Genomic DNA, 22,517 nt, shown 5'->3' with positions numbered 1-22,517 from the left:
ACGTACTATGGTAAATGAGGTCACGTTTTACTCAATACATAGATGATGATGAGTCTGAGGGATTTCAAGACAGAGAGGCACACAAAAAGATCAAAAAGCCTTTTGTTAGATTACTCTGACAAAGGCTCAATAAAGACAAGGAGATCAGTTTAGTAGCTTTTGCAGTAATCCAAGTGTAAAACAATGAGAGCTGGCTCTGAGGTAATGATGCAGAAGGAAAAGACTTGTGAAAAGCAAGCAGGGAGAATTGTCGGGACTTGGTGACTGACCAGTGGTGTAAAGGCAATAGATGAGTCAAGGAAAATATCTAGTGTACAGACCTGGACAGTGGGGGTGGTTGGTGGATTCTAATAGGGAATTCAGGGCAAGGAGCAGGTTTGGGGGATATAATGAGTAAAAATGACTGCAACACTTAAGCTTTCATCATGTGTTTTGCGGTATCTGCAAAGCATCTAAATATAGATGATTAGTTGGCAGTAAGATACCATCTGGAGCTCAGGAGGATGATTTGGTGTAGGAAAAAAAAAAGATTTGAAACCACTCAGAGTATGTATATACAGTGAAAATAAAACCAAAGGCAGAAATAGGAGAACAGTTTGGCACTGTATACTAGTAGCCAAGAGATATAAACTTTTCTGAGGTTAATGTTTGGCTTCATAGAAAATTCATAAAGATCTATTAGTTTTGTTTCACTTAAAAATTCTAAAGCCAGAAAATTATAAAACATATAAAAACTCATTTTATTTAGGATATACTCAGAAAAACTGTACTTCTTGAAAATGAGTCCAAGACTCATTTTAAGTCAATTCTAATTTAACATATGTGAAGGATCAAAACAGATAAACTACATGATCTATTTTGAAAATTCCACTAGCCAAAGAAAGACTAAAAGGGGAATGTTTATCCTACTTTGGAGAACAATTTAATCACTTTAATTAATGTGTGTGTAATACACACACATAAACACACACATATATACATATAATGTTTATTGCTAATAAATAATTATTAATAAATACATTTTAAAATTCATTGAAGCAAATATCTAAAGGCATTCCTTTTATTAATATAGTTAGAATAACTATTTGTACCTTAAAGTAATAAAATTGCATGCATGTAAAGCATCTATTATTCACTATGAAGCATATAGCTGGTATTCAGACAGGCTTCCTTTTTTATGTTAATTTGAATTACTGTTATTATAATGTCAATGTTTTTAATGGTCTTCCATATATTCTTACAAAATTCAAAAAGCATTAATCCATTAAGAAAGTAACATTTTTAAAAATCACTTAATCAGAAGGGCAACTAATATAATAGAAAAATCTGTGTTTAGCCCCAGCTATTCTATTTACTGTGGGTCCTTCACTATTGATCTTTTCATCCTTTTGTAGAATGGGGTACATTTTCTTATCTTTCTCACTAGTTTGCTGTAAGGCTCAAATGGGCTAATGTGGTAGTACAATAAAATGTAACATGTATTTTTGTAGGCATGCAGTCACAGGAAGACAGAAAATTATTTAGGGACATTATCAGTCAGAAGTTCACAGAATAATTCATTATTCAACAACTATATGGAAAAAGAATACTTTCTGCTAAAAGCAGTAAGTAAAAGCATTGAATGGGTTACCCTTTATGGTTTCTTTTTTTCTAATTTTCATTTCCCTTTTGGTATTCCCTGTCCTCATTACAGCCAACGAGCAGGCGGGCCACAGTGGCAAGAACATTGGGTTTGGAGTTAGAAGATCCAGGTTGAGGCCTCACTTCACCATTTATTCATTGTGTAACTTTAGGAATTACAGATAGTTTTGTGTATTACATGAGATAACGTATGTGAAAGCCCTGTGTAAACCATGAAGTGTTATTCATGCGTAAAGCACTGCACTGGAACTCTGTGTGATCTCTATAGTGAGATCTACCTGAACACTGCTGTTACAATTATATATTAACAAACAGTCGTCTGATAAGGGCTGTTGGGTTGGAAGAAGCATGTCTCTGAGCAGCCTGGGATCAAGTCTAGACACTTCCATTTCCTAGCTCTGTCACCTTTTAGGGCTATTTTTTAAAACAGACATTTTTTCCTCCTCAAACGAGTAGTTAATCTAACCTCTCTCTATGGTACCTTACAACTATCCTTTAATACAAATACCAGTTGACCAAAATAGGTCGATAACCTGAAGAATGGAGAGTCTGACATGATAAATCGTTAGAATCAGTAGGATAGCAAGGATTAATGACCTCATTTCCTTATTAGCATTCTATTATCCAATATTCAATCTAGATTTATAGAACCCAAATGTTCCCAAGTCCACAGTTAAATAAACCTGAAAAAAATCCACATAAGTTTACAATTAAGAGGGTCAAATTCTATTTTATTACCAACATTCTCTGTCTTTCTCAGTGCCACAGATGAAAAGGAAATCAGCAACTTTTTACATTCAGGTCTGTGGGAAATACCAGTAACACTGGCCACTTCGAGAATTTGGAATCTTAAGAGTTTTCACATGAAATCTCAAAAAAACTAACAAAAGTGTAATTTCTAGCATCTGTTTTCATACCTAGATCAGACTTGAGCTGTGAGGTAGCGGTCTCCAACTCTCCTTTCTGTTGTCGCTCCTGTGCCAGTAGTTCTTGGGTGGTCTGAAAACAGCAACGCAGTTTTGCTGCAAAATTTGCACCTGAAATCGTATAAGAAAAACTCCTTTTCTGTAAGGCAAAGATTTCTACTAAGCTAACTTATAGCACAGGTGTAAGGCAGATTTTTCTGATCTTAATGTTCCTGGAGGAAGAAGCGGTGTTTATATGTTACAGTTAAAAGATCTCAACAGAGTGCAGTGTCTTACAGCAGTGCTGTTCAGGAGAACTTTCTGTGCACTCTTCAACAGCACTCAAAATGTGGCCAGAGTGAGTGAGGAACTGAATCTTTAATTTTGTTTAATTTTAACAAATAAGATTAATTTTCATTTAAATAGCCACATGTGGCTAGTGCCTACTATATTGGCAGTATAAAGTATAGCAATAAAGGATCATTTGCAAATTCTTTAAGTAGAATCCTCTTTATTCTACTTAAGGACATTGTAGAAGGACAGCACTCATTAAAATAATAAAAATTATGTAATCTAATAATAGGTATTATGATTTGAAACTACTAATTGCCTCAGTACTTAGAATTTAAAATATTCTAAATTACATATAGATATTTCAAATAACAACTTTGATGAAAGCAAAAATATTATGCTAAAATAATGAGACTTGAAAACAGCAATGTAAACACATTCCTGATTATCTGACTTATTCCTTGCTTCAAATGTCAGCTCAGTTTAATCTTTCTTTTCTATGCACATCATATACAATACATATAGCATGAGACTAGGTCAGTGCCTTCCAAAATCAACTCTTGTAACAGAGATTATATGGTGTAGAGGGAAGCATTCCCTCCCAGGAACTAAGAGTTCACTTCTGTAAAGCCTGAGACAAAATAACCTCTCTGTCCTTAGCTCCCTCATTCATAAATTGAGAGCGCTGGACTAAATGGCATCAGAGTCCTTTCTTATTTTGCACTAAAATTTTTTAAATTGTAGTAAGAATGTTAATAGAGGAATACTAAAGAAAGGAATTTAATAAATCTAGAGGAAATAAGCAAAACTATAGGTTTGTAGGTAAAACATTGGCTTTTCCCTTTTGGTTTCACTTTCCCAACATAAACAAGGAGAGAAAATCTCTCTACATGTTTCCATTCCACCTCCACTGTTGATCCCATTTCTTGAATTTTGAGTAGCATGGCTGATCCAGATTTCTCAAGAGATTCCCTTAGGTGCTTCTCTTGAGACAGCTGTCTCCTTAGCTATAGAGCAACACTGCAGTTAGGCAAGACCAAGGGAACTTCATAGCAGTTTAACAAAGATCAAAGTCACCATAAAAAGTTTACCAGACACGCCATCTCACCCCCATTCTTTGTTCATTTATGACTACTCAGAAACATGCTTTTGTTTCTCCCTAACGGATAACCTTCTAGGAAATGCAGAGTCAAATTTGTTACCCTCATCTTCCTACTGTGTAAGTCTGTTTTCCAAACTGTGGGTCAAGACGCATTAGTAAGTTGCAAGAAGCACTTCAAAAAGGGGGGAGAAAAGAATACAAAGAAAATATCAGAGCACATAGCAAGTAGTAAGGAAGGGTAAGTACTGCTTCATGAAATGTTTGTGTATATGCATGTATGTATGGTGTTGCAGTGTAAAATATGTCTTACAATGTATTGCTGTCAAAAGAAGTTTGAAAAACACGAATATGTCTTAGTATATGTATTTTCTGTATTTCTCTATTTTCTAACTTTATTTTTTAACTCTTTATTTTCCTCTATTTTGATTTCTTCACCTATATATATATATATTTATCCCATAGTATTATAAACATTCCTCTGAAAGCTGTTTCAATTATGTACTGGAATTTTTTTTTCATGTATTGGAACTTAAAGATCAAAACAAATAATGAAGTAGTTGTTAAGCAGCAGACAAAAACAACACTCAAGAATTTGGGTACACTGACCTTATTTCTATCAATAAATTACTATAAAATGAGTCAGATAAAGATACAAAGAAGGTTAAGAGTCTCTTTTATCATGAAGTAAAGAAATCCTTTCTAATTTAAATGGGAACTGAAAAATGCTGTTCCTTTTATGAAGTGACGTTAAATTGAAAGAATTTCTTTTTTAATTTATTTACTTATTTATTTATTTTTGGCTGCGTTGGGTCTTCGTTGCTGCACGTGGGCTTTTTCTAGTTGCGGTGAGTGGGGGCTACTCTTCGTTGTGGTGTGCGGGTTTCTTGTTGTGGTGGCTTCTCTTGTTGTGGAGGCTTCTCTTGTTGTGGAGCATGGGCTCTAGGTGAGTGGGTTTCAGTAGTTGTGGCGCACAGGCTTAGTTGCTCCACAGCATGTGGGATCTTCTCGGACCAGGGCTCGAACCCATGACCCCTGCATTGGCAGGCAGATTCTTAACCACTGCGCCACGAGGGAAGTTCCAGAAATTCTATTTTTAAACCCCAGTAAACATGACGTAAGAGTACACTTTATAACCCTTCTCTACATTGTACATATGCACTTTATATGTGTTTTCTTGAAGGATGATATATTTAACAATTTCAGAAGTTTTTAAAAAGTGAAATGAGATGAAAAATATGTTGACATGAAATAGTTACAAGATAGCCCATTTTGGAAATGTTCTATGATTTTCTTAACCATACACCTAATATTGAACATTTGGATATTTCCAGTGTTTTGCTATTCTAAATACTGTTCTGCTGAACATGCTTGTGAATAAACCTTTCACTGAATTTCTGATTATTTCCTTGGGATAAATCCTACAAAAGGAATCACTAGGTTAAAGGTATAAACATTTTTTAGACTTTTGATACATTTTGTAATTCTCCTTCCAATTTTACCTTATCAGTAGTATTTGAATAAATCTCATCAGCACTACAGATTATCACTTTCTTAAATCTTTGCTAATAAATGAAAAACAACACCTTAATATTTTTGCATTTCTTTGGTTCCTAGTGAGATTAAACATTTTCTAATATGGTTATTAGTTCTTTATATATTTTCTGAACTGTTCTTATCCTTTGCCCTCTGTTTTTTAAGTCAATTTAAGTTCTTTAAAAGGGAAGATTATTAACTGTCTAGTTTTGTTATGTTGTATTAGTTTTGCTTTTTTTATACATATATATAAGATTTTAATTTTTATATGGTCAAACTTATCGAGCTTTTTATAATCCTGTTCCTTCTTTTCAAGCTTAGAAATTCCTTCCTTATCCAATAATCAGTTAAATATTAATATTAGAATCTTATTTAAGAATGAGCTATAGTGTTTGTTTTGGGCTATATTTTTCAGGTTTTATTTTAGTATCAGATTATAATCACTTTATAATTTAGAGTAGCATAATATATTTTTCTAAGCTCTACATCAAATTATATAGTATAATTTGCTCAAGATATAATTTAAGTGCCTTATAAAGGGAATCTTTATTTGATAACTATACTACTAAGATATTCATCCCTAAAGCATTATGAAGGGCTATCAGTTAATCTATTTCATGTTCATCAGAACCAGATTTCATATATATATATATTTCTTATCTCTTAGAAAGATATATACTGCATTTACTTTATCTTTGTATAGTCCTTTGTTATGGGCTGAACTGCATCCCTCTGAAATCCATATGTTGAAGCCCTAAACTCCAGTATCTCAAAATATGACAGTGTTTGGAGATAGGGCCTTTAAAGAGTTGTTTCAGTTATGAGGCCGCTGGGGTGGGCCCTAATCCAACATGACTGTTGTCCTTATAAGAAGAGGAAATTTGTACTCAAAGAGACACCAGGGATGTGTACTCAGAGAAAAGACCATGTGAGGACACAGAAAAAAAGGCAGCCATCTGCAAGCCCAGGAGAAAGGACTCAGGAAAAAACCAAACCTGCTGATGATATTTTGACCTTGAACTTTTCACCTCCAGAATGGTGAGACATAAATTTCTGTTGTTAAAGCCACCAGTCTGTGGTACTTTGTTATGGCAGCCCCAGCAGACTAATACATCCTTCCTGCCTCACATACCCTCAAAGTGTCCCTATTTGACTAGCACATTCCTTCTACAGGTCCTTGACAAGTTCCATGAAAATTCAACATTTTACTACAGCACCAAGAATTAAGACTTCCCCAATAAAAAAAATAGTGTTAAGTGGCAATCCAAAGGATAGTCTTTTCAACAAATGGTGCTGGAACAACTAGACATACACATACACAAACTCACCCAAAGAATCTAGATACAGACCTCACACCTTTCACAAAAAATAATTCAAAACCTAAATGTAAAATGCAAGCTATAAAACTTCTAAAAGATAACATAGAAAAATCTAGGTGACCTTGGGTTTGGCAATGATATTTTATTAATAGATATAATACCAAAAGTACAATCCAGGAAAAAAAATGGGTAAGTTGTACTTCATTAAAATTAAAAGCATCTGGGGCTTCCCTGGTGGTGTAGTGGTTGAGAGTCCACCAGCCGATGCAGGGAACACAGGTTCATGCCCCGGTCTGGGAAGATCCCACGTGCCATGGAGCAGCTGGGCCTGTGAGCCATGGCCACTGAGCCTGCACGTCCGGAGCCTGTGCTCCACAACGGGAGAGGCCACAACAGTGAGAGGCCTGCGTACCACACACACACACACAAAAATTAAAAGTGTCTGCTCTGCAAAAGACACTGTTAAGAGAATGAAAAGATAAGCTAAAGATTGGGATTAAATATTTGTAAAACACATACTGGATAAAGGATTGGTATCAAAAATATAAAAAGAACTCTAAAAACTCAACAATAAGAAAAAAAAAACCCAGCTGCAAAGTGAGCAAATGATCTAGGATACCTCACCAAAGAAGATAGACAGATGGCAAATAAGCATATGAAAAGATGCTCAATATCACGTCCGTAGAAAACTGCAAATTAAAACAAGATACTGTACCTACGCCTATAAATTTGGCAAAAATCCCAAACACTGACAACACAAAATGCTGGTGAGGATGTGGAACAAAAGGAACTCTCATTCACTGCTGGTGGGAACACAACATGGCATAGCCACTGCAACAGGTTGGCAATTTCTTGGAAAGCTAAACATAAGCTTATCATATGATAAGTATGAATCGTACTCCTAGATATTTATCCAAAGGAGTTGAAAACTTATGTCCATATAAAAAACTGCATATGAATGTTTACAGCAGCTTTATTCATAACTGCCAAACTTGGAAGCAACTAAGATGTCCTTCAGTAGGTGAATGGATAAACTAAGGTACATCCAGACAATGGATTATTGTTCACTGATAAAAAGAAATGAGCTATCAAACCATGAAAAGACATGGAGGATTAAATGCATATGCTAAGCGAAAGAAGCCAGTCCAAAAAGGCTACATGCTGTATGATTCCAACTAGAGAGACAGTGAAAAGATCAGTGGTTGCCAGGGGCTTGGGGAAAGACAGGGGTGGGGGAGAGAGGCGCGGGGTGATGTGTATGTAGAGCACAGGGCATTTTTAGGGCAGTGAAGCTATTCTGTATACTGTGATGACCAAAAAGTAAAACTTAATCTAAACTGTGAATTTAGTAATCATGTATCAAAACTGGTTCATCACAGACTAATACAGAATGTGAATAACAGAGGAAGCTCTGGGGGTGGGGAGAAAGGATATATGGGAACGCTGTTTCTGTACAGTTTTTCTAAAAACTTAAAACTGCTCTAAAAGGAATCTATTAAAATAGCCAAAATATTTTTTAAAGCATGAAACAATATACTCCAACTAACAATGAACAATCTTGCTTTTATCAGTAACTATTGGCAAAAAAAATACTCTACGTGAAAGAATGTCCCAGATAGCTACACTTACCACCCTAAACACACTGAAATTCATAATTTTTAAAATAGTATATCTATTTCTGTTTTGTATAACAGAATATTTTAAATATAACTTGATCCTTTTGGTTTGGACTAATGTCAACTATTATTCTGTCAGGGAATATTGAGGTTTTTAGGCCACTGTCAAGGTGTATTGAACTGGTAATTCTTCTGACTCTTCCACTACTTTCAGCTGCAAATTTTTAGTCCAACAACTTTTAGCAGCCACCTACTCCATAATTCCAATCTGTTATCTACTGAAATTTAGACTGAAATGAAAGTTTTAAGGTAAAATTAGATGAGCAGACTTATTAAAAGCTTTTTATTTTAAACACAACTTTAGTGTAAAAGGCCTTTTTATGTCCACTTAACTCTAGTATATGGGCAACTGCATTAGTTTCACGGTAACTGTTTCCCTCCTGGCTCAGAGAGCATTTATTTTTTATTTCTGGTTTTGTGGCAGTACTGAGGTGAAAGGAAGTCTTGATGTCACATACGGGCAGGTATAACATCATGTGGCATATTTTTAAAATCTTCCGAATAAACAGCCACATATTTTCTTCTTCAATGGTTTCTTTTCATTCTATCCACTACCTTGACTTCCCCCTCTGCAATTCCAATGCCTCCTTCACCTTCCAGCTTCCTTTTTATCTTACCTCCTGAATTTTAAGGTTCATTTTATGTTTTGTGGTCTTCAGTTCCTCTTCAATAATGGCTGCATTCTTCTAAAAATAGAAGGAGAAAAGGTTCTAAATAATCTGAAATGACAGGAAGAAACTGTCTATGGTATATCACAGTTCAAATCTAGACTTTTTTGGGGCAACCTATAAATGCTAATCTGAATACAGTTATAAACACTTCTTATTATGAGTCTAAAGTAATTATTACAATGAGATATTTAAAGTTATTTTATTACTTTCATTCATGACTTCTATCATCTTCCCTTTCAGATAATTAAAAAATGATTAGTCACATGTACCTCCTATGTAAAATTCAATAATCACAGGAAAACCTGGTAATTGCTAGACATTTTTCTTACAGGGTATAGTCCTATTTTTTTAAGTACTCCATTTTTTGTAGCCTCAAATATTATCTATGCTTAGGAGTTGAGGATGAAAAACACAGCTTTCACTATTCATCCTCTTTTATATTATTATTAATGGCACTATAATCTAAGATGTAAAAACTCAAAGCTGTCCTTACCTTCTTCTCTACCTTCAGCCCCTATCCAATACCACATTCTAACAAATCTTTCCTCTCAAAATGCCACAACCGTAGTTCAGACCTAATAAGGTCTATGTCTCAAATAAGGCAATGGATTCCTAATGGGTTTTCCTATCTCCAATCTCTTCTCCTATAATTGATACTCTACACTACTGCTAGATTAGTTTTCTTGTTTTCAATTATGTCACTTTCTTATCAAAAATTTAATCACTCCCCATAGGATCAAGCCCAACTACTTAATTATTGATTTTGAGATCCTCTATGACGTTATCCCTTGCCAATTTCCAACTTATTTTACACAAACAAATCCTCACTCCTGTCCAGCTAGTTTATGCATTGCCTCCTAACTGCACCCAAGGGAAAGATCTAGGTTCAAGTCTGAGTTACAGGAAGAAAACAGGCAAGTGTGATCTCAGAGAGATGACTTCTCTCTGAGCCCCAGTACACTCATCATTAAAATAGAGACAGTAGGGCTTCCCTGGTGGCGCAGTGGTTGAAGTCCGCCTGCCGATGCAGGGGACACGGGTTCGTGCCCCGGTCCGGGAAGATCCCACATGCCGCAGAGCGGCTGGGCCCGTAACCCATGGCTGCTGATCCTGGGCGTCTGGAGCCTGTGCTCTGCAACGGGAGAGGCCACAACACTGAGATGCCCGTGTACAGAAAAAAAAAAAAAAAGAGAGAGAGAGAGAGAGACAACAATATCCTCCATCTTGAGGTTTTGCAGAGATTAAACAAAACATGTTTTAAACAAAATAACATCTGTTACACTGCCTGGCCTGTGAAGGGAAAACAAAATCATTAGTTTTTTTTTCCCTAGTCTTATTTTTTGCTGCCTCTGTGTGAGATCTTTTAAATGTCCTCACCTCACTGCTTTGCCTTCCAAAGGCTCATCTCAAGTCCCATGTCTTCCTTGAAGCCTAGCCTAATCTGTTCTAGACAGGACATGCGTACCTTCTCAAACCCACCTGAATACAGAACACTTGGTTGGCAATATTTGCTTATTGTCCTACACTGTCCTTTAATATTTCTTATACCCTTCTTTTCTCTCTTTTCTCCTGCTGTGCCTTGTGCTCCCAGCTAGCATACAAGCTCTTGTAGAGCACAGACTCCCTCATATCTCTGGATCCGCACAGTCACAGGTAGAGGGTAGGAATCTATAAATACTCAATTACCGACAGCACACAATGTTATAGGCTATCGATGTAGATAAATTTCAGATGTCAAGAATCCTCACACCAACATCACCTATTTTTAAAAGTCAGCTTTATGGGTCTGTTGCCTCCTCCAGCTAACACATTAACAGTGAGTTTGTATTCCAGAACTCTGGACTCAAACCTTTGTCTCTGAGGCAAGCTGCAGAGTCACAGTCAACCTTTGCACCTCATCTTGTGCCGTGTCTTCTTTCTCTTTTACATCTCTTAGTTGCTGGCACAAATTCATCACTTCCAGTTGCAATAGCTTCAGATCCTTGCAATGCTCCTCCTGTGTGGTATTCAGTCTTTCCTTTAGAAAATCTATCAGACAGGACAGGAGGGTCATCAAGCAGTTTAAAGAAGGTCAGGAAAGGAAAAGAATCATGAACTCATCAAGCACCCACACAGGACCGAATTTCTGATGACTCTCTTCTCTTTATACCTGTTTTCTGTGGGTTCAAATCTTTTTCAGTTTGCAGATGAAGATGTTCATCTTCAAGGACTGGATGAGGCTTTCCAGATGGCACATTCGATTTACCAGAAACTCACAGTTCTTCCATAAAATATCAGTTTTTCCTGAACAAATTATTTCATTCTGGATAGGGCTAATGATGTTCTGGCTCACAGGCTCTTCTAAATATTTTGGTGTTTCCAAGTGGACTCTGGACAAAGATCCCAATATAACAATATTATAGGGTAATCCCAACCATCGAATCAATGTAACACTTCTACTGAGTATAAAAACTATAGTCTTTAGTTAACCAGTATCTGATAGCCCCTGCAAATTTAAACATAGAGAGCACTATTAGGTAAAGAGGATGAGACCAATGTGGGATGGGTAAAGACCACTGATTTTTTTTTTTTTTTTGCGGTACGTGGGCCTCTCACTGTTGTGGCCTCTCCCTTTGCTGAGCACAGGCTCCGGACATGCCGGCTCAGTGGCCATGGCTCATGGGCCCAGCCACTCCGCGGCCTGTGGGATCTTCCCAGACCGGGGGACGAACCTGTGTCCCCTGCATCGGCAGGTGGACTATCAACCACTGCACTAGCAGGGAAGCCCAAGACCACTGATTTTTTAACGGTTATTTTAATCGGAATTTTTTGTAAACTTATTTTGTATGTAAAAGCAAGTGATATATAAAACAGGTTAAATGCTAATTCTATAATGGTAAACTAAGAATTAAAGTTAGCATGGAGGCAGTATTTCACATCCTTTTTAGAAAATTTGTAAACAAGGTGATAATAAATATTCCCATTTTGTTCTAACATACTCAACATTGGTACAAATTTAATCTTTGCTGAAGAGTTATTTATTCTATGTGTGCTATAATACCAACTATACCAATTTTAGGTCTTCATAAGAGACACTCAGGAAATACATACGTAATTTTAAAGACAATCACACCAGTAAATTCAACATTGGCCACTTAAGCACCCAGATTCCTCAAGGCCTTTTGACAATCTAACTTTTAATGGCAATAACTTCTTCAGGAGCACAAAGGAAAAACACAGTTCTTCTTTTGAGTACTTCATTCTAAACTATGAATTTTTTTAAGACTTATAACCTTTCTTTTAATTTACAATAAATTTGGAGAAAGAAAATACAGACCATATTAATGGCATGAATCAAGTTGTAGATGTTCACCTTAACTAATATCAAAGTCTATTTTTATTTTTAAAAAAGGCCCCAATTTTTTTTCTAATTATGTAAAAAATTACATTTGTTTTTAATCAAGTATTGAGGGAGAATAGGATATCAAAGTTTGTGCACCTAATTAACACACTTTAAAAATCTGTTTAGAATAGTGGTAGTAGCTCCATTACAGGAGGACAACTCTTTATCTTGCAAATATTTCCTAATTAGTATTCTAATGTTATTTCTCAATTCTTTTCTAAGTACTTATTTCACCTGCCAAACCACCCACACTGTGACTCATTATTAGTAACCAGTGAGGCAAAATTTCTTCAACCTACAAAGATATTGTAACACAATTTTTTTATTTGTTACCTTTTTTTCACCAAAGTCCAACATTATTAGGTCATCCCTCAGAGAACTGGTCTGTTTCTCAACTATTCTCATCCTTTGCTGAAGTACCGTGAATGTTTCAGAAGCTGTAACATTGAAGCGGGCTGGAGAGAAGACTGCTCTGGACATTGCAGTTTCCATATGTACCTGAGATTAAAGTCACAATATTAGTGTAGTCGGTTCTATTATTGTTCAGAATAGCCACTGCCCCTTCCTGTGGAGGATTATACATCCCTGTCCTGTTGAGCTTGGAAATGGTCATGTGTCCTGCCTTGGTCAATTAAATGTGGGTAGAAGCTTTAAGAGCCAACTTGTCATTCATCATCTCTTTTCCCTTCTCCATGCGATGAGCATCATCCAAGATAGGGCCTGCTCCATGTGCCAAGATCCCAGAGTAAAGATTACATGAGCAGAGCCATGGCCCATCCTTGACATACAGTGTGAGTGAGCAAGAAACTAATGTTGTTATAAGCCACAGATTGTTAGGTAGTTTGGTACTGCAGCACAGTCTAGTCTAACCTGTCTGCTACTATTAGACATACACTAGGACCTATGATTTGGCTGAAGAAGTTATTACCTCTTTTCATTGCCAGCCATTTTCATTTTAACATATTCCCATCCAACCGTTCTGAAAACAAAACAAAACAACACTCTACAGTACTTGGATCTCTGAGCAGTTGTCATAAAATAGGTTTACCAACTACCTTGAAGCAGTGACTTTTAAAAAGAACTTGCAAACATAACTTCATAGCAAAGACTCTTTTACACTTACTGACATCAAATTTCCAGACTCCTCCCGCAAGACCACATGAGAGTAAATGGGAGTAGTGAGACTACTCTTTCAGGTATTAGTGACAGAAGCAGAATCAGCTTATAAGAAGTCCCAACATTTAAACGAATCATGTGCTCAAAGTTCAATGACAAGATCATTGGTGGAAACTTTAAGGACATTTTCCTGCAACTCTATCCTGTACAGACAGTTCTATACTAATCAAACCATAAACTTTAAGCATCACTAGCAATGGTGTATCTGTGGGAATGTGTTCACAAAGGCCCCACCTGGGATATTCGTAATACAACTTTCTCTCCCACTTGCTGTGTGATTAGATGCCTCCCCAAGGTATCCCAGGCAATGGAAGTGGGGACTCCCTTAGGTTCAAGTCACTGAAGGTGGTCCCCAGGACCCAGGGAAGGAATTAAAGAAGTCTTAAAACTGGTGGCAGGATTTAAGGGGGCACCAGCGGAAAGGCTGAGCGTCTTGCCAATGTAACACTGTTACAGCCACTGAGGACAGCTCTCTAACCACCTTCTGTCTTTCCCCCACTGGTCCCAGAGAACGGCCTGTTTCTCTCTTTTTACTTAAAACAAAACAAAACAAACCCCAAACAAACAAACAAATACTTTACTGAGGAAGAGTTGACAAATATAATTGTATACATTTAAAGTGTACAACACGATGATTTTATATACATATACCTTGCAGGATGGTTACCAAGATCAAAATAATTAACACATCCACATAATTAAAAACCTCACATAGTTGACGTAAGTAACTTTTTTTCTTTGTGCTAAGAATACTTAAAGATCTACTCTCAGCAACTTTCAAGTAACTATAGTCACCATGTTATACATTTGATCCTCAGAATGTCTTATTTGAAAAGGCAACCTGCAGAATGGGAGAAAATATTCGCAAACCATATATCTGATAAAGGGTTAATATCCAAAATATATAAAGAACTCATACAACTCAGTAGCAAAGGAAGAAATAATCCAATTAAAAAATGGGCAGAGGGCCTAAATAGACATTTTTCTAAAGAAAATATACAGGTGGCCAACAGGTACATGAAACGATGCTCAACATCACCAATCATCAGGGAAATGCAAATCGAAATCACAAGATAGTAGCTCACACCTGTTAGAATGGCTAGTTTTAAAAGACAGGTAACAAACGTTGGCAAGGATGTGGAGGAAAGGGAACCTTATGTACTGTTGGTGGGAATGTAAACTGGTACAGCCATAATGGAAAACAGTATGGAGGTTTCTCAAAAAATTAAAACTTGAACTACCATATGATCCAGCAACTCCACTCCTGGGTATATATCTGAAGGAACTAAAATCAATATCTTGAGATATCTGCATATCCATGTTCACTGCACCATTATTCACAATAGCCAAGAGATGGAAACAACCTAAACGTCCTTCAGTGGATGAACAGATAAAGATGTGATTTACATATATATATATATATATATATATATATATATATATGGAATGTTATTCAGCCACATGAGGGGAAATCCTGCCATTTGCAGGATGAATCTGGAGGGCATTATGCTAAGTGAAATAAGCTGGGCAGAGAAAAAACAGTGTGTGGTTATCACTTATATATGGACTCTAAAAACCAAACAAACAAAAAAATCTGATTTCATAGAAACAGAGAATAGAATGGTGGTTGCCAGGGGCTGGAAGATAGGGGAAATGGAATGATGTAGGTCAAAGGGTACAAATTTTCTTTTTATTCTTATTTTGTGCTCCTGACCAAGATTTCTCTCCTTTGTGCTGCTCTATAAAACAGAATGCATTTCCGACACACATAACCTTTTTGAATTCTTTAGATTTTCTGTTAAGAAACAGCTTAAGGACAGGGGGTAAAGAAGTTCTCTTCTATTAACTGCTTTTCATGCTTTCAAGTCATTCTTGAAGGGAATGACAAAAGTAGACACAGATATTAATAGAGGCTCTGGATACACAAAGATGTGAAGCAAGGTTCAGCTACATTTCTGAAAAAAGCCAGGTTTGGAGTTTCCTGCTCAGGTGACCACATGGGCCAGGACAGTGTGCCTCAGATAACAGAAAGAAGAGCCTCGAAGACAAACCTTAGGGCTGGTTCTACTGCCATGAAACAAGGGCTAGGGTTGGGGGAACTACCAATAGTGTGGGGTGGGAAGAAAAGAGAGAGGTAACAGTGAAGAAACACCAGATGGGTTTACCCTCCATTCCATTTTCTGTCACCTGCTGTCTGGCTACTGCCAACATAGAAAGAAACCAGGCCTGGGGTTGGGAGAAAAAGGATGGAAAAGGTGTTTAATGGGGTTTGTGACAGGCAGTTGGCTCCTTTGTCCTACCTCCAAAAGAAGTTGAAAAGTTCATGTCTCCACCCTCCCTTACAGCTGGCACATCCATGTCACATATCCTGGCCAGTGAGACTTTAGGCAGAAGTTTGCAAGAAGCTTCTGGGAAGACTTTTTTTTTCTGATAAAAAGAACAGAAATGATGGCACCTGTCCTTTCCTTCCCCTGTATGGTGCCTGGAGCTCTGAGGGCTCTCTTTAAGTCAGCCATGCAGTACCTCACTGTTAAATGTAAACAAAGAGTCGGGGATCACCAGCATCTGAGAAACAAGGAAAAGGCCAGAGAAGCTCAGATTAACCTGACTTTTTGAAATAAAACTAGTAACCTCCAAACTTTGCTTATGTGAGAAACATAAACTTCTGTTGAGTCACACTTTCCTGTTGCTTGCAACAAAAGCAGTCCTGGAATACATAGTAGTCCCAGATAATAGTTGGTAGAGAAATAGGAAGAAGGAGGAGTTAAAGAAAATGACAAGCGGTGCCGGAGGTGGGAGGGGAGGGCAATTTCTGTGGCAACTTGTTAGGCCCAGGGAGCTGGTTATAATATAAAGGACTGTCTAATTAATTTATGTCAGAAGTCAGATACATAATACTAAGACAAATATAAAAGTTCATTTTTGGAAAGAAAATACAGAAAATGGAGTACAAGTTTCCCACATATTTTTAATAAGATGCAGATTCCCACCTAAATTTTTTTCGTGTAATTGTCCAAATGTCATAATTTTGCTGTTATTTCCCCAAGGTACCCAAAATAGATATAAAAGGCTAGGGCTTCCCTGGTGGCGCAGTGGTTGAGAGTCCGCCTGCCGATGCAGGGGACACGGGTTCGTGCCCCGGTCCGGGAAGATCCCACATGCCGCGGAGTGGCTGGGCCCGTGAGCCATGGCCGCTGAGCCTGCACGTCCGGAGCCTGTGCTCCGCAACGGGAGAGGCCACAGCAGTGAGAGGCCCGCGTACCGCAAAAAAAAAAAAAAAAAAAAAAAAAAAAAGGCTTACATAACAGGATAGAAAGCCCAGAGATAAACCCACGGACATATGGTCACCTTATCTTTGATAAAGGAGGCAGGAATGTACAGTGGAGAAAGGACAGTCTCTTCAATAAGTGGTGCTGGGAAAACTGGATAGGGACATGAAAAAGTATGAGATTAGATCACTCCCTAACACCATACACAAAAATAAGCTCAAAATGTATTAAAGACCTAAATGTAAGGCCAGACACTATCAAACTCTTAGAGGAAAACATAGGCAGAACACTCTATGACATAAATCACAGCAAGATCCTTTTGGACCCACCTCCTAGAGAAATGGAAATAAAGACAAAAATAAACACATGGGACCTAATGAAACTTAAAAGCTTTTGCACAGCAAAGGAAACCATAAACAAGACCAAAAGACAACCCTAAAAATGGGAGAAAATATTTGTAAATGAAGCAACTGACAAAGGATTAATCTCCAAAATTTATAAGCAGCACATGCAGCTCAATAACAAAAACACAAACAACCCAATCCAAAAATGGGCAGAAGACCTAAATAGACATTTCTCCACAGAAGATATACAGACTGCCAACAAACACATGAAAGGATGCTCAACATCTTTACTCATTAGAGAAATGCAAATCAAAACTACAATGAGATATCATCTCACACCAGTCAGAATGGCCATCATCAAAAAATCTACAAACAATAAATGCTGGAGAGGGTGTGGAAAAAAAAGGAACACTCTTGCACTGCTGGTGGGAATGTGAATTGGTACAGCCACTATGGAGAACGGTATGGAGGTTCCTTAAAAAACTACAAATAGAACTACCATATGACCCAGCAATCCCACTACTGGGCATATACCCTGAGAAAACCATAATTCAAAAAGAGACATGTAGGGCCTCCCTGGTGGCGCAAGTGGTTGAGAGTCCGCCTGCCGATGCAGGGGATACGGGTTCGTGCCCCGGTCTGGGAGGATCCCATATGCCGCGGAGCGGCTGGGCCCGTGAGCCATGGCCGCTGAGCCTGCGCGTCCGGAGCCTGCGCGTCCGGAGCCTGTGCTCCGCAACGGGGGAGGCCACAACAGTGAGAGGCCCGCATACCGCAAAAAAAAAAAAAAAAAAAAGAGACATGTACCAAAATGTTCATAGCAGCCCTATTTACAATAGCCCGGAGATGGAAACAACCTAAGTGTCCATCATCGGATGAATGGGTAAAGAAGATCTGGCACATATATACAATGGAATATTACTCAGCCATAAAAAGAAATGAAATTGAGCTATTTGTAATGAGGTGGATGGACCTAGAGTCTGTCATACAGAGTGAAGTAAGTCAGAAAGAGAAAGACAAATACTGTATGCTGACACATATATATGGAATTTAAGAAAAAAAATGTCATGAAGAACATAGGGGTAAGACAGGAATAAAGACACAGACCTACTAGAGAATGGATTTGAGGATATGGGGAGGGGGAAGGGTAAGCTGTGACAAAGTGAAAGAGCGGCATGGACATATATACACTACCAAACGTAAGGTAGATAGCTAGTGGGAAGCAGCCGCATAGCACAGGGAGATCAGCTCGGTGCTTTGTTACCGCCTGGAGGGGTGGGATAGGGAGGGTGGGAGAGAGACGCAAAAGGGAGGGGATATGGGAACATATATATAACTGATTAAATTTGTTATAAAGCGAAAAAAAAGCAAATGCACAGGTATAGAATAATATTCTTGTGACTCTAAAATGATAAATAATCTAGAAACAAAACAAAACAAACAAAAAAAAGGCTTACATAATCTTACAAGGTATGTGTGCGCATTCAGCCATAAAAACAAGATGGAAAACAACACAAATTAAATGGCTTCATTTTCTCAGAAAAGAGAAAGTAAGTCTATATATGTTTAGGTAAGAATTTGATTGGCATCATCACTCACACCCACCTGAACCTGGTCTATACTGGAGCGTCTCAGGCTTCTGGAGAGAAAAAATACTCTCAAGCAAAAAGGAAGAAGAAACTTGGCCCCCAGCCTCTGAGGGAGAGGAGGTTTATAGAAAATTCATCCTAAGGAGGGAGAGATCGAGGTGCCTGGGGCACTGACTGACGGTGGGCAGAGGATAAAGCTTTTGAGTGAAATACATGGTGTTGTCCTTGAAATATCGTCTTAGTCAATCAGTGAGGTTCAGGTCATCAAAGAAGTGGATTCAAAAACGAAACAAGACAATCTACCCTTTGAGGATTTATTACAAACAGGTCTCAGGGTTAGTTGAAAATTCTTCCCTACCTGCTCTCCACATGGGGAGAAAAACAATGTCAAGGTCAGGAGAGCCCTCAGAAACAAAATGGAAGCAATGGTGGCCCAGGAGCGAGAGCAGGACAGCCTTAATATCCACCAGGAAGTCCCTGAGTACCTGCGAGCCTGTTAAAGGAAGAGTAAAGTAAGAACTTGGGATCCAGTGAATCCGTTGAGTTGAGGTTTAGGGTCAGGAGAGATTCTCATTTTCGTTGCAGTTGCTCATACCCCTGCCTCTCCTCCCTCATCCGGCAGGTCCAAGCAAGGGTAACAGAAACACCATGCCTCCACACACAATCCACAGGCCACCTGGAGGTCAGTGGCCATAACTCTATGACTTCCATGCTCAGTAGACTTATAACTCTATATGTTATTAAGAAGTTACAGACTTTCAACTCTATCTATAACTTATGGGGATAGAAGCCATAACTCTTCTTACAAGAAGAGAACTTAGCTCTAATTGCTAATATTCCAGCAAAGAGACTATAGCTTGAACATATCTGTGCTTTGCTGTTTTTGAAAGGGAGTAAATATCATTGAATGCAGCCTTGAACCTAAGCCCTGATGCTTGATAGCAACGAGAATAAAAATACGAAGATATAAGCTTTTATTTTTAAAAATATATCATTATCAAATTAATACAGTGCTGTCTCTATGTTTAGGGCAAGTATTTCCAGAGAGCTCAGGTTACCTCACTGAAAGCATGGCATGAATAAGACAAATGTCATAAGTAATATACTAGTAAAAGCCAGGTGGCTTTGAAAAGGCAACACTTGCTTCTGTAGGCACAGGCTCCATTCTTATATCTGGCAATAGCTACAACTAGATGCTCTTGGTTCCAAAGTAACAGGCCAGGAACTCAGTGTTGCTTACCACAATCACTGGAAAATAATTTGGTCAGAAATATTTTCTTCATTCACTCATATGTCCAATAAACGCCTGAACGCCTACCATGAGCCAGAAACTGTTTTGACACCAGGCAATACAGCAGTGATAGAAAGAGACTAACTCCCTGCCCTCCTGGAGCTTATATTCCAGTTGAAGAAATAAGTAAAATATATAGTTTGTTCACTGGTGATAAGTACAATGGAGAAAAAGCAGGAAAGAGGATGGGAGGGAGGCTGTGGTGCAGGCTTCCATTTTAAACAGAGCGGTCAAAGGAAACCTCCCTGAGATGATATTTAAGCAAAGACCTGGGAAGGAGGTACAGGAGTGACATCTGGATGGGACAGAAAGGTCCAGAAAGAGTGAACAGAGAGTGCAAGTCAGAAGGCCTGATGGGTCCACAAACAGTAAGGAGGTCAGTTTGACTGGGAAGCACAAAGTGAAGGAGAGAATAGTGGGAGATAAGGTCAGAGAGTAATAACAGGACAGGTTACATAGAGCCTTAAAGGCTATTGTAAAGGTCTGCCTTTACTTTCAGAGCTATTGGAGGGTTTAGAGTGGAGAAGTGTTGTGATCTACCTTAACTTTTAACTCGATCAGCCTGCCTAGATGGTAGCCAGGCAGAGATGGTAGAAAGACAACAGCAAAGTAGGAAGACCACTTGTAAAGCTACTACGATAACCCAAGGGAGATGCCGCTGGCTAGGACCAGGGTGCTAGCAACGGAACAGTCAGAAGTGGTCAGAGTCCAGACATATGTTAAAGATAGGTTTGGTTGATAGATTAGATGAGAAAGGATGCATTGGAAGGATGCATTGGATGCCATTAACTGAGACAATGAAAGCCTTTAGGAAGAACAAGTTTCAGGAGGAAAGATCAAGAGTTGTTTTGGAAATGTTAAATTTAAAACACGAAAGATGCCCAATACCTGACTGAATTTGTAGATTTGGAGTCAGGGGAGAAAGGTGGACCTTTCTCCCCTGACTCCAAATAAGGGATATAAATTCTGAAGTTGTCAATATATACATGGCTTTTAAAGCCGTGAAGACTGGATAACAGAGAACAGAAAAGATTCAAGGACCCAGTCCTGGGCGCTCCAAGATCAGTGTGGAGCATTCAAGCCAGACTAACCCGAGCTTCACCTCAGTAAGGTCAGATTCTTAATCATTTTCTATCTTCAGAGCCCAGACAGTACATGGGACATTGTGGGTGGCAAACAGCGGTAGAGTTCAACAAAAACTTAACTTTGTTCCAGCCTAACTGGTAGGAGCTGGGGAAACAGCAATGAACGAATGTAAATTCCTGACACCTGCATTCTAACGAGTGGGCCAGGGAAGATAACCGGTGGCAAAACCATAAAATTAACGAAATGGCTTTCCCAGGAACCTATAACATCAACCTAACATATAAATAAAGAAAAGTCGGACTGGGGCTTATGCGCGGCCCTCTCTGGTGGCTATCCTTCCCCCGTTGGAGCCAGGTCAATGCAAACCTCGCTCCTAAACGGTTTTCATCAGCATCCAGCGCAGAAGCGCCATTAATCAGGGTCCTGAGGTCCAGAGGGCAAGAGTAAACTCCGCCAGCTAGGGGAGAGGGCGGCAGGGAGAGATGACTGGGACCTTATCTGAACTGCCGACCCGCCCCCGCGGACTCCGGACCTCCCATGGCCCCGCAGCCTCACCCCACAGTCCATCGGTCCGCCTGTGGCTCTGTCCTGCAGCAGGTGGGCTGGTTTCTATGGAACTAAGACAGCGCTTAAACCTACCCGCTCTTCCGCGCGGTAGCTCCCGTACGCAGGCGCACCCGTGGCAGGGCATGCCGGGAATCACAGTTTTCCCGGCCCTGGAGGGCCCTCCGCCCTGGGCGGGACCCAGGCCGCTACCCGGGGGCGCGCACGGAGCGCGCAGCCCCGTGACCCGGACGACTACAGATCTTCGTTGTGCTCGCGAGCGGGGCACGCCGGGATAGGTAGTTTCAGCCCACTCACGTCCCGGAGGTCCTGCGGCGTCCGCTTTGCGGAATTACTCGTCCCATGCCGGTGAGCGTGCGGCGTTTGGGTCATTTGACACATACCCTGCATCCGGTCAGAGTCCAAGAGAAGAAAATGTTTTGAGTTTTAGAAGGATGAAAGTATCAAGTAACTTATGAACGACAGGAAAATAAGATTTTGTTAATGAGCATAAAAAATGGTAAAAATACTGAGCTCAAACATTCTCATTGAAGAAAAAAACAAGCCCCTCTTCATCCTCATTCATCATGGCCAGACCGAGAGTAAAACACATGTCTGCTCTCCGGTTTTTTGTCTCTTCAGCATAATTTATTTCTTGCTTTGTCTACAGGTGAGTAGGTATTTCTGTTTGACTGTAAG

General features: G+C 38.9%; 1 pseudogene; it reads right to left on the bottom strand.

Annotated features, from left to right (window-relative positions):
- LOC132494738 (coiled-coil domain-containing protein 150-like) overlaps nt 1-22,229 on the bottom strand; it is a 170,210-nt pseudogene extending 147,981 nt beyond the window's left edge.
- Nucleotides 22,230-22,517: the final 288 nt, after the last annotated feature.

Source organism: Mesoplodon densirostris, chromosome 8 (assembly GCF_025265405.1).
Source record: "Mesoplodon densirostris isolate mMesDen1 chromosome 8, mMesDen1 primary haplotype, whole genome shotgun sequence".
NCBI lineage: Eukaryota > Metazoa > Chordata > Mammalia > Artiodactyla > Ziphiidae > Mesoplodon > Mesoplodon densirostris.
This window is presented reverse-complemented; position numbering and strand designations above follow the sequence as displayed.